The sequence below is a fragment of the Cnephaeus nilssonii genome (assembly GCF_951640355.1).
Source record: "Cnephaeus nilssonii genome assembly, chromosome: 16".
Taxonomy (NCBI): Eukaryota; Metazoa; Chordata; class Mammalia; order Chiroptera; family Vespertilionidae; genus Cnephaeus; species Cnephaeus nilssonii.
The window spans coordinates 22355854-22368916 of record NC_137087.1 but is presented as its reverse complement, the minus strand read 5'-3'; the positions used below and the strand labels follow the sequence as shown (position 1 = coordinate 22368916).

Sequence of the window (13063 nt, the reverse complement as noted above, 5' to 3'; positions counted from 1 at the left end):
AAATTTTTTAGAGCTCATAAATGAAGCATCTACTGGATAGGCTAAGGAGAGAATTGAAAGGCAATGTGACCACAACCAATGGGTTTCAGTTTATCGACTGCCATTTTAACATCAAAGACATAAAAACTCCGTATGTGGTTAAAAAGTGCTCAAGTTTTAAACTAGGAATTAATTCTAAATACTGGCCCTTCATAAGACTATCAGTAACCACTGACAAATCAGTCAAGAAAGTGAAATTGTTTCCTCGGTCCTAAAATGTGCAATGTCTTATCAGTTTACTAGCTAATAAGAGGTTTATGTAGCTAGTAAACATAAATTTATTATTGATAAATTCTGAAGTTTACTAGCTACATACACCCCACAACAAGTTTTTGTTTGTTTGTTTTGTTAATCCTCACCAGAGGATATTTTTTCCATTTATTTTTAGAGAGTGGAAGAGAGGGAAAGGAGAAGGAGAAACACATAGATTGGTTGCCACACGCCCCCCCCCCCCCCCCCCCCGGGCCCGGGAAGAACCTGCAATCCAGGCCCTTGACTGGGAATCGAACCCTCTACCCTTAGATGTGAAGGCCGATGCTCTATCCATTGAGACACACAGGCCAGGGTCCACCACAAATTATTTTAAGATACCACTTAAAATTAATTCTTTTAGCTTAATAAGAAAGCTATGTTTGTCTTTATTAAACTGAAAGCCTCGTGTTGAAGTAGTTAAAATTAATCAACCAGGGTTTCTTCAGAAGCATATTTTAGCTCTGTGTACAAATGCAACTGTTCAATAATGAAACAGATCACATCAAGGAGGTTTAAATCCCTATGTATAGAGAAATTAAAATTGTATCTGAATTACTATCCTGCATTTTGGGGTGGGAGGTTAGCCCTAAATAGCTTCTAGGAATCTGTACAACTCTAACAATATTTTAAGTACTTACCTTATAATACTATATGAGTTAATAACAAGAAGCTGTGAACAGTACGTGAAAGTTCATTATACTAATCTCTCACTCTTTGTATGCATATTTTCATAAAATTATATTGCAGAAACTTACAAAAAAGGAAAACAAGGTATAACATATTATCCCCAAAAAAACCTAAGAAAAAGGACTTAGATGTATGGCATCATTTGTTTACATCAAAACATTCCCGTAAGTTTTAATTATGAAGAAATAAAACACAGAGGAGATTTCTACTCTCTCACAGAGGCCCCAGAAATAAGTCAATGTTTCTCCAAAACAATCCTCAAGGGTAACTAGTGAAGAGCAGAAAATGTTAGGATGACAAGAGGTATGAATAAGATTGGTTAGTTAAACAATAATAAACAAAGAGTACCTAAATTAGAGAGCAATGGCTATAAAATCAAAGGCACTTAAAATCCAAGAAACAAAGAAACAATCATTCAGACTAAACAGTAATAGCGTATAATACCTCTTGTGCTCCAAGCTCTAAACACACAAAGACAAATACAACAAGAATTCTAGCTCTCAAGGAGTTTACAGTATATAGAATAACAAGTAGGATAAAGGATTGTGATTAAATGCTAAAAGATACACAAAAGGGACATGGGAATTATTAAAGCTTTGAAAGATACGAGGAATTTTGGAAGACACTTAAAGTAAGTTCTGAGTTAAGGACAGAGGAAGAGATTCCATGTACCCATTTGAGAAAATTCAATTTGTTATATAGCAAAACAAACTAAAAGCAGTGAAAAGACTGATAACATAAACAGGAAAATAATATGTTCACTTAGAACTCATAAAGCCATACATTTTTTAAAATGTATTTTTATTGATTTCCGAGAGGAAGGGAGGGGGAAAGAGATAGAAACATCCTATCCTATATAATAAAAGGGTAATATGCAAATTGACCCTAACAGCGGAACAACTGGGAATGACCAGTCGCTATGACGCGCACTGACCACCAGGGGGCAGATGCTCAACACAAGAGCTACCCCCTGGTGGTCAGTGTGCTCCCACAAGGGGAGCTCCGCTCAGCCACAAGTTGGGCTCTGTGAGCACAGCGACAGTGGCGGGAGCCTCTCCTGCCTCTGAGGCAGCGCTAAGGATGTCCGACTGCGGCTTAGGCCAACTCCACATCAGTCGGACATCCCTCGAGGGCTCCCGGGCTGCCAGAGGGCTATCTGACTGCCAGCTTAGGCCAAATCCCCTGGGGAGCGGGCCTAAGCCAGCAGGTGGACATCCCCTGAAGAGTCCCAGACTGCGAGAGGGCGTAAGCCCAGCTGAGGGGACCTTCCCCACAGTGCACGAATTTTCGTACACCGAGCCTCTAGTCAATGATGAGAGAGAATCATCCATCGGCTGCCTCCTGCACGCCCTCTACTGGGGACTGAGCCTGCAGCCCAGGCATGTGCCCCAACCATACCTTCCTGGTACATAGGTTGATGCTCAACCACTGAGCCACGCCAGCAAGGCAAGCCACACACTTTTAATTTATGTACTTTTCTATGTGGTTTTTAATCTTTTATTATAAAAGTTTACATTTATCAAGAGAATGAGAAAACAAGCACAGACTGGGGAAAAAATCTTTGCAAAAGACATTTAATAAAGGACTATTATCCAAAATAAACGAAAAAAACTCTAAAACTCAACAAGAAAATGAACAACCCAATTAAAAAACAGGCCAAAATCTGACAAGACACCCCACCAAAAAGAGGTAGATGGCAAGTTAAGCCTATGAAATGATGGTCTACATCATAAGTCATTAGGGAAATTGTAAATTAAAACGATATACCACTATACACCTATTAACATGGCCAAAATTCAAAACGCTGACATCACCAAAAGCTAGCAAGGATATAGAGCTATAGATCTCTCATTGCTGGTGGACATGCAAATGGTACTGCCACTTTGAAAGAACAGTTTGGCAGTTTCTTACGAAACTAAACACTCTTATCATACTGATCCAACAATTGCACTCCTTGGTATTTACCCAAGGACTTGAAAACTTATATCCACACAAAAACCTTTCCACGGGTATTTATAGCATCTTTATTCATAATTGTCAAAACTTAGAAGCAACCAAAACATCCTTCAGTATGTGAATGGATAAACTGTACGTCAAGATGGCTGGATATTATTCAGCACTAAAAAGAAATGAGTTGTTATCAAGCCATGAAAAGATATGGAGTAAACTTATATGTGTATCTTTTAAGTGAAAGAAACTAATCTGAAAAGGCTACATACTGTATGATTCCAACTATATGACATTCTGGAAAAGGCAAAATTTTGGAGACAGTAAAAAGACCTAATCTGTTGGGGAAAAGGGCAATCATATGTTGATAGTGGGAGTACAAAATAGAACAATCTTGATGGAAAGAAAGGTGGCAATACCTAACAAAATATTTGTATTTTCTTTTTGAACCTAGCAATTCCATCTCCAGGAAATTATCCTACAGATACACCAAAGTGCTGAAGAGTAGCAGTGTATGCCACTCCAAAATATGCCACTTTGGCGTAAGGATTATTTTCAGCTGAAGGCCATTAAGAAGAAGGAAATACAAGAAAAGCTCTCCGTTCTGGTATTTGCCTAAAAGCAGGAAATAGACTTGTAAATGTGCGTCCTTTCCCTCTCTACCAGGAAGGGCAGAAGTTAATCACCAGAGAAGGCACCAGCAAAAGCTACATAAATTTTACTAACTAGCCCATATTAGTTACCTATGGGTACCCTACATTTGGCACCAGTTACAAGTGTCCCCCCCAAAGTCCCGCGTGATTCAGGGTTCAGGTTCAGGGTTCAGGCTATGGAGGAGGCCGCACACAAATGAAAGAGACTAGAAAATATTAATTTGGAAATATTGGGGGCCCGACGGGAGCCCAACTCAAGGGGAAGGACTCCACCCTGCTCTGGCCTTGCTATCCCTTTCATTAAGACTATGGGATACACCCATAGCCTTTAGGCAGGCAATTCCAATAATAGCCAATCAGCAAGAATTTACATAAAACTAGAAGGTGTAAGTTGCTTTAGCTACCATTGTCTCAACTAAACAGTGGGTGGTTGGCTCTGACTTTTCAGAGCTTCAAGGTTGACCAGCCTTCCGAGTTCCTTGTCCACACCTCTCCGCTAGTGAGGACAATGGGCGGCTTCCAACAAAGGGCACATGCCAAAAAAAAAAAAAAAAAAAAAGGCACATGTCCAGGTTGCAGACTCAATCACTGATGTTTCTCTGTTTCTTTCTCTCTCTCTCTCCCCCTTCCTCTGTGAAATCAATTAAAATTTTTTTTCAAAAATACAAATATATACAGATAAAAATATGTGGCAAAATTTTAACTGTTGGTCATTATGCTATTCTTTCAACTTTATGCTTCACAATGTTCATATAAAATTTTTGAGAAAAATAACACTATCCATATCAGTTCACAATATTCCTCTTTAAGGAAAGAAAAAAAAAACACATTTAGTTCTGGGAGGCACAAAAAGGCAAAGTAAAGGACATTGCCTTGGGAAAGAAAAAATACATTTTTCAGAGACAGGAGCAGTAACAGAAAAGAACTAGAGGAATGTAGCCCTGACTGGTTTGGCTCAGTGGATAGTGCATCGGCCTGCGGACTGAGAGGTCCCAGGTTCGATTCTGGTCAAGGGCATGTACCTTGGTTGCGGGCATATCCCCAGTAGGGGGTGTGCAGGAGGCAGCTGGTCGATGTTTCCAACTCTCTATCCCTCTCCCTTCCTCTCTGTAAAAAAATCAATGAAATATTTTTTTTAAAAAAATAGAACTAGAGGAATGTAATCCTATCTAATAATAGACAAATATGCAAATTGACCATACCTCTGACACATCCACAAGCCACGCCCACCATCCAATCAGAGCGAGCATGCAAATTAACCCAAACCAAGATGGCTACAGCCACAGAGAGCAAGGTTTCCTAGGTAACAGAGGAAGCCAAGCTTTCCGCATGCCCTTGCCAGGCCTAAGCCTCCACTCAAGCTACAAAGTTTCAATTATAGAAGGTAAGTAAATTCAAACAAATGGCAGCAGATTGGAGCTTGAGAGAGCAGGCCAGGGTTGCCGCCGGCCAACAGGGGAAGCAAAGGTTTCCGCACACCCTGGCTGGGCCCACCCGCTTAAGGCAACAAAGTTTCAATTGTAGAAGGTGAATTAACTGCCACAGAAATGGCGGCCGCCCTGGAGGGAGCAGCAGGCTTGGCTCCGCTCCAGGCTACAAAGTTTCAATTGTAGAAGGAAAATAAATTCCAGATACCAGGGCCTTTGCTTGGGTTGCCGGGGGCGTGGCCTGCCTGCAAACCACCACAGGCCGCTTGCTCAGGCCGCCCCACACCCCAAGGGAACCCCCACCTGACCCGGGATGCCATTCAGGGCAAACCAGCTGGCCCCCACCCCTGTACCAGGCCTCTATCCTATCTAATAAAAGAGTAATATACAGATTGATCATCACTGCAACACACAATATAGCTGCCCCCATGTGGTCAAAGATCCTGCCCCCATGTGGACACAAGATGGCCACCACAAGATGGCCAGCAGGAGAGGGCAGTTGAGAGGGACCAAGCCTGCAAGGGAGGGCAGTTGGAGGCGATCAACCCTGCAGGGGAGGGCAGTTAGGGGTGACCAGGCCGGCAGAGGAGGGAAGTTGGGGCAAACAGGCTGGCAGCAGAGTGGTTAGGGGGTGATCAGGCTGGCAGGCAGAAGCGGTTAGGGGCAATCAGGAAGGCAGGCAGGCGAGCAGTTGGGAGCCAGCAGTCCTGGATTGTGAGAGGGATGTCCGACTGCCCGTTTAGGCCCGATCCCACCGATCGGGCCTAAACAGGTAGTCCGACATCCCTCAAGGGGTCCCATATTGGAGAGGGTACAGGCTGGGCTGAGGGACAACCCCCTCCGTGCACGAATTTCGTGCACCGGGCCTCTAGTCCTATCTAATAAAAGGGTAATATGCAAATTAACTGTTACTCCATCACAAAGATGCCAGCACCCATAGCCACAAGATGGCCGTGCCCAGTCCTCTCAGCCCCACCGGAGTCCCCCAGTCCCCGGGGACCAGCCACTGAAGGCCTCTGGGCTGCAAACATTGCACAGCTCCTCCATTGCCTGGAGGCAGGATGCCTTGGGACAGAGGGAGGTGGAGTAGGTCACTGAACAATGGGTCGGTTGGAGTTTAGAGGAAGGTGGCGGTTCATGCTCCAGCCAAGCGTGCCCAGGCATTGCACCTGTGCCCTGAGTTTCTTGGAAAGGGTTGAAATAACTTTTGTAACCTTTAGGTTGTCACTGTAACTATCCTAACTCTCTCTTGTGGTTTCTGAGTATAAATTTGCTGTAACACCTGTGGTCTGCACTGCAGTTCGGCCTTTACCGCGGTGAAGTGCTGCAACTGTAGTTGCTGGCCAGCTTAATAAAGGCTCATAAATTTTGATCTCTGTCTCTGGTGGTTGTCTCTTGCGGTTCGTCCCATAACAGGCAGCGGGCACGGAGCGGCCGGGGTGAGGGAAGGAACGCTTGCGCCGTCACCCTGGCGACAAGGCAAGCGTTCCACACCCAACTGTAAATGGACCTCTGGGCAGTGGGCGTGAGAGAGCTACTGGCACATGGGATTCGTGTGCAGGGCTACCAGTATATAAATATTCAAGTTGTAAATACTGATAGCAAATCAGTATTACCTCATCATTACTTCTGGTTCTTCTTACACTTTTATTGTTAAAATGCAGTATTTTTTAAAACTGATGGCACATCATTTTATTAAGGAGATAATACTCTTTTTTACTCCATAATGCAAATATTGTTGTGTATAGATTTATAAAAACCAATTAAAATGTCAATCTAATGATGATTTTTATTTCTACTTCAGCTATTTCCTCCAAATTACCTTTGTATGCACAAATGATTTCAGCATTTGTTCGCTTACATGCTACATCAAATAAATTTTGTTGCACAAACATCATAAGAAAGAATACTGTTACACATCATCTTAGCCAATACAGGATAGGTCCGTGGTCGGCAAACTGCGGCTCACGAGCCACATGCGGCTCTTTGGCCCCTTAAGTGTGGCTCTTCCACAAAATACCACGGCCTGGGCGAGTCTATTTTGAAGAAGTGGCATTAGAACAAGTTTAAAAATTTTGACTCTCAAAAGAAATTTCAATCGTTGTACTGTTGATATTTGGCTCTGTTGACTAATGAGAGTTTGCCGACCACTGGGATAGGTCGTAGCTTCATGTAAAATGCTAAAAGATACAATCCTTCCTGTTGAATAACTAACTGGATAAGAACATCCTATTTCCTTTGGAATCTAAGAAATATATCCCTCAATTCTTGAGTTTGTGAAAATTCATGTAGAATTATCTCCAAACTCAATGATCTGTGGTCAATGAAAGCTACAAAGAAAAAGAAAAGCTACAGAGATGGTGGCTACAGGCTTCTTTTAAACCTTCTTAAAAGATGATGCAAAACTTATGAAAACTGAAGGATGCTAAATATTGATTTATTTCACTACTGCACCATCCTTCTAGGAAACTCCATCATTATTCTAGTTATAATTTCAGTCATTTTATTTTAGGCTACTTGGGAATACAATCAATTATAACAGCCTTCTTGGGCTTAGGAACCCTACATGGCACTTCAGCACTATGCACTATGCTTAGGGGTCATTTTAAACTGTAAAATCACCAAAACAAAAAGTATAAAAATGCACCCTAGCTGGTTTGGCTCAGTGGATAGAGCATTGGTCATTTTAAACTGTAAAATCACCAAAACAAAAAATATAAAAATGCACCCTAGCTGGTTTGACTCAGTGGATAGGCCGAGGACTAAAGGGTCCCGGGTTCGAGTCCAGTCAAGGGCACATGCCTGGATTCCAGGCTCAATCCCCAGTAGGGGGCATGCAGGAGGCAGCCTATCAATGATTCTCTCTCATCATTGATGTTTCGATCTCTCCCTTCCTCTCTGAAATCAATAAAAATATATTTTTTAAAAAGTACAAAAATGTGAAAAATGAGGCACTAAATATACCTCAAAAAGAACAGTTGTTTACAGTATTGAAATGAGAAAAGGGTAGAATAAAAATATTATTTTATTTCTCTTCCCTTTTCTTTCCTTCCCGCCCTTTTACTAACAGATGTGTAATTGATTAATCAACTGTATATATTTAACCTTATGTTCTAGCTAAGTTACAGTTCTCAGTTGACCAGGCAAGAACAAAAAGATTTTTAACTCAGCAATTTGAGAAAAAATATAAACATTATTATGTCACTCTATATCATACTCTGTCATCCACAGATGTTAAAATCTTATGTGGTATTATTGTGTTCCCAAAGGGTTAAAAATGGCAAAAAATATTTACACGAAATGGGCAAAAAAAACACTTCTCTAAAAAATCTTTAAAATATGAGCCAAAAAAAGCTTTTTAAAAAGCAAGTTGGCAATACACTTTACAATTCTAAACATGCATGCCCTTTGACTCAGAAACTTTCCTTTTAAGAACTCATTATACATTGTAAAACAATGTTTATTGAATCTGTTTGTAATTGGGTGAAAAACAACAGGAAATAACCTGATTTCCAGTAATAAGTAGATAAGTTATGGAATATCTACGTAATAAAAATTGATGTTTTTATTAAAAAGAATGTCTACATATTAACAAGACCTGGTGCACGAAATTTGGGTTGTCATGGGGGGGATGGTCCAGCCTGGCCTGTGCCCTCTCATAGTGTGGGAGCCCCGCAATCAATCGCCCCAAAGAGGTAGATCCCGCCCACCCATCCAGGGCTCCTTGATGGATTGCCCCAAAGAGGTAGGCCGGAGCCAGGGGTCCCGCCTCCGCACTGTGCAGAGCCGTGGGACCCCCAGGCCTCACCACGCGGAGCTGCGGGACCCCGAGGCGTTGCTAAGCGGAGCCACTGGGACCCGCCTCCAAGCCGCGCACGCAGCACCAATTCCCTGCCCATGCAGCCTCCTGGTGATGGATTGTTATGGAGTGAGGGCATGACTACCACATAGGCTTTTATTAGTATAGATAATAAAAGTCCAATGACTGAACAGTGGAATGACCAGAACGATCGGTCGACCCGTCACTATGATGCACACTGACCACCAGGGGGCAGACGCTCAACACAGGAGCTGCCGCTGACTGGGATGAGCAGCTGCTTCCGCAGTGGGAGCAGCTGCTCAGAGGGCAGGTTCACAGCCGCTTGGCTGACTGGGATGATTGTGTTCCCATGGGGGCAGATACCCGTAGGCCACACCCTCCACCAGTGCACAAATCCTGTGCAACGGGCCTCTAGTGTCAAATAAAATGCAAATCACAGACCTTTATATAAATGTGTATAAAATTATGTCTTTTGACACAAGTATAAAAGACATGAAAATATAAATAGTAGTAGCCATCTTTAGAATGTATGGGGAAAGTGACTTCCATTTTTTAGAGCATACATTTCTTTAAGTTTAAAAAAGATATAAAGTACATGTATTATTTTGGTAATCAGAAAAAAATAAAAGAACTTTTTAAGGCATAGAAAGCCCCCAACTTATAAAATGACCCATGAACCCCACAGGAACAAATGTCCTCTTTCCCAAAATCAAAACATTAGGGAAATAATTAACTTGGAGTGATAAGAGGTTCTTACCTAGGAAACAGGCTATGAGCAGATATTGTTTATCTTTAGTTAAATTAAATGCTACCCACAAATATCTATCCTGAACTTTCTGGAACTGATAAACCAACAGAACTAAACAAGTCAGGATAGCTGAAGGGTGCAGATATTTTTCTGACATCCCAATTTAAAACTCAAATTAATTTTTCTATAGAAAATATTACACAGTTCACTTAAATATAATTATTAGGTACAATATGTCTTAAGATTTGTTTGAAAACTTCTTATATCTAGCAAAATTTCCATAAGTAAAGAAAAATTTAAGGATTTTAATAACACAATTCATTCATAAAGCAAGGACTATCTGGTATTACCAGGTGTGATGCAAGTCCACAATCAACTTTAACTTCTAATATGGTCTATGAGTTTAATAAAAGCCTACATTATGAATTTTAAAACAATGAATTCTAACAAAGTTTAAATGATTTCAATGTTTTATTTGGAGAACAAAAACCTGTTAATGTTTTATGTTCAACTTATGGGTCTGAAAAACAGTACTGTTGTTTTTAAAAATATATATTTTATTGATTTTTTTTATAGAGAGGAAGGGAGAGGGAGAGTCAGAAACATTGATGAGAGAGAAACATCATTCAGCTGCCTCCTGCACACCCGCTACTGGGGATGTGCCCAAAACCAAGGTACATGCCCTTGACTGGAATAGAACCTGGGACCCTTGAATCCGCAGGCCGACACTCTATCCACTGAGCCAAACCGGTTAGGGCGAAAAACAGTATTGTTAATGAACACCAGGCAGAGCCATGTTGATAACAATTCTAAAACTAAGAAATACACTTTGTTAAATAACTAATTTAAAGAGGCCTTAGTAATTTTGCCAGATGTCTATCTGCCAATGTTTAATTCTTCCAGAGTTTAAGTTTCAAAATCCTCTGAACTACCATGCCTTACTCATTGCTATAAATGTTTCTTCTTTCCTTCTCTCTGAATAACTCCAAACTCTAAAAAAGAACAATCCATTTCTAAAAATGTAACGTTCACAAGAGAGTATTTTATTAAATTAAAGAGGCACTATTGTAACTCCATTCTTGTTTAAAATGTCACACACAGCCCTGGCCAATGTGGTTGATGTTGGTTGAGCATCATCCCAGGTACTGAAAGGTCAAGGGTTTGATGCCCAGTTAGGAGGCAACCGATTAATGTTCACATCCATTGTTTCTCTTTCTCCCTCTCTCTTCCTCAATAAAACATATTTTTTTAAAAAGCCACTCAGCCCCAATATATATGCAGAAAAAAGACTGAGAAAATAAATACTAAATTGTCAACTCTGGTTACCTACAAGGGTATTTTTGTTCTTATGGTTCTTTTAATTATTTAACTAAACAACTGAATGTGTAGTTAATGCATTTATGATTCTGACTTTTGAAAGATGACATTAGTCCTAGCTGGTTTGGCTCAGTGGATAGAGCATCAGCCTGTGGACTGAAGGGTCCCAGGTTTGATTCCAGACAAGGGTGCATGCCTGGGTTGTGGGCTCAATCCCCAGTAGGGGGCAAGCAGGAGGCAGCCGATCAATGATTCTCTCTCATCATTGATGTTTCTATCTTTCTATCCCTCTCCCTTCCTGTCTGAAATAAATAGATAAATAAATAAATAAAAGATTAGTGAGTAGCAATAAATAATTCAGCATGCTTTTTTTAAACTTTAAATAATCATAGTAAATTTTGTTACAGAGATAACGAAGAAGCAAAAGGCTACTTCACTCAAGGCATGTACTTCCCCCCATTCCTAAAGTGAAGTTTTTGCTTACTGACACTTTGTGAAGGATCTCTAATATAATCCATATAATGATCATAAAGTGTATTATAAAACTAAATTGAGACTGAAGGAAATAAGACTAAAACATCAAAAAAATTAAAGTGTTTATTCTATAAATTAGTACCAATAGAAATTTGAAACGGTACAACCCATAGTCATTAAAGCATTTTGAGTTCCCTGATAAAATCTAAAGTTAATGTAAAGTGACATATATCTTAGTTCACAGCCCACAAAATAATATTCATATGGAGCTATAACTAGATTTAAAAAAAATTCTTTACAAATGGGTATGCCTACAAGTTCATACCCCTCTTACGCATTCTATCTACATAGAGGTATACAGTTAACATACATCAAGAGCTTGTTATGTGCCTGGCACACTGCTAAAGGACTTAATAATCTCATTTAATCCTCATAACACCATGAGGAGGGTGTACCATCATCCCTACTTCACAGATCAAGGCACTAACATATAAACATTCCCCTATTTATTGTCCTTCTGTTAACAATATTTAAAGAACATGATTATGTTTTAATAATTGATTTTTCAAATATACTTAACATTTTATAAAAATTTAGGGCTTTACAGTATTTTTTTTTTTTAAAGAAAAGCCCTTTCTGGTTGTTTAGGAACTGCTGAAATTAATTGCTCTGAAGAGAAAAGGGGAAGTCTTGAAATACAAAGACTCCAACATCTATATAATGTCACATAGTTGCTTTACTTCAATTTTTTAAGAAAAGCAAGAACTAATCCTCAAAATATACTAGCAGAGGTTGTGTTCTGTTTTGTGTATGTATGTGTTTTTTTAAAAGATTATTTATTCATATATTTGGTATCCATTCATCACAGGATCAATTATATGAACATATGTTCGCATTTTCTGTATTCTTGATGTTCTGACATGGGGGGTATGGGGGCTTACAGAGCACAGAAGAGATTGTCCCTTCAGGACAATTTCCTAGAGAACAACTTGCCTACTAGCATGCTTTTCATATGCAAACCAGCCAATCCAGAGTTTATAACACCAACTAAATCCTTATCTAACTCTCACACACCAAGCTAGTATTTCCCTTACCCTAAATCATCCCAGGGCCAGGTAGTAAGAAACTAGAAACCAACCTTATAACCCAAAGCCTGGAGGAATTAAACTAGCCAATCCTAAACTGTTGATTCTTGTCTTTCCCTGGGAAACCCCAATAAATGTCAGAACCTGCGCTCTTGTCTTCTGCCTCCTGCCTACCCTTATGTCTTCCCCTGCATGCCACATGTCTCTCTGTGTGGATTGCAGTGACCCCTCTCTCTGAGGATCTGAGTATAATAAATTTCTTCCAAGCCTCATTCTTGCTTCCCCTTATGATCCAACCAACTTTAATATATCATATCCAACATGTACATCTTCAGAACAGTTTCAATTTTTAAATTTTTGGTTATGATGTAGCTTATGGCCACCAAATTCATTGAAACAAGAGTCTATGTATAGTTTTCTTCCTTTCCTATAGCATATCCAAGAAAATACATTGACCATGTGTGCATTCAATAAACCCATATTCCTTTCTGTGTGTACCATAGTGTACTCACCACAGTGACAAAGATCTATACTAAAGTAAGGCTTCTACTCTCCAGGAGTTGGCATGGTAAAGGAGATTTTTATCTAAGCAATCATATGAAATAGGAAGACAG

At 40.2% G+C, this 13063-nt stretch overlaps 1 protein-coding gene across 6 annotated transcripts in view; it reads right to left on the bottom strand.

Moving 5' to 3' along the window:
- Positions 1-13063, bottom strand: part of HERC4 (HECT and RLD domain containing E3 ubiquitin protein ligase 4) — a 101467-nt gene that overhangs the window by 73716 nt on the left and 14688 nt on the right. The window lies entirely within an intron of this gene.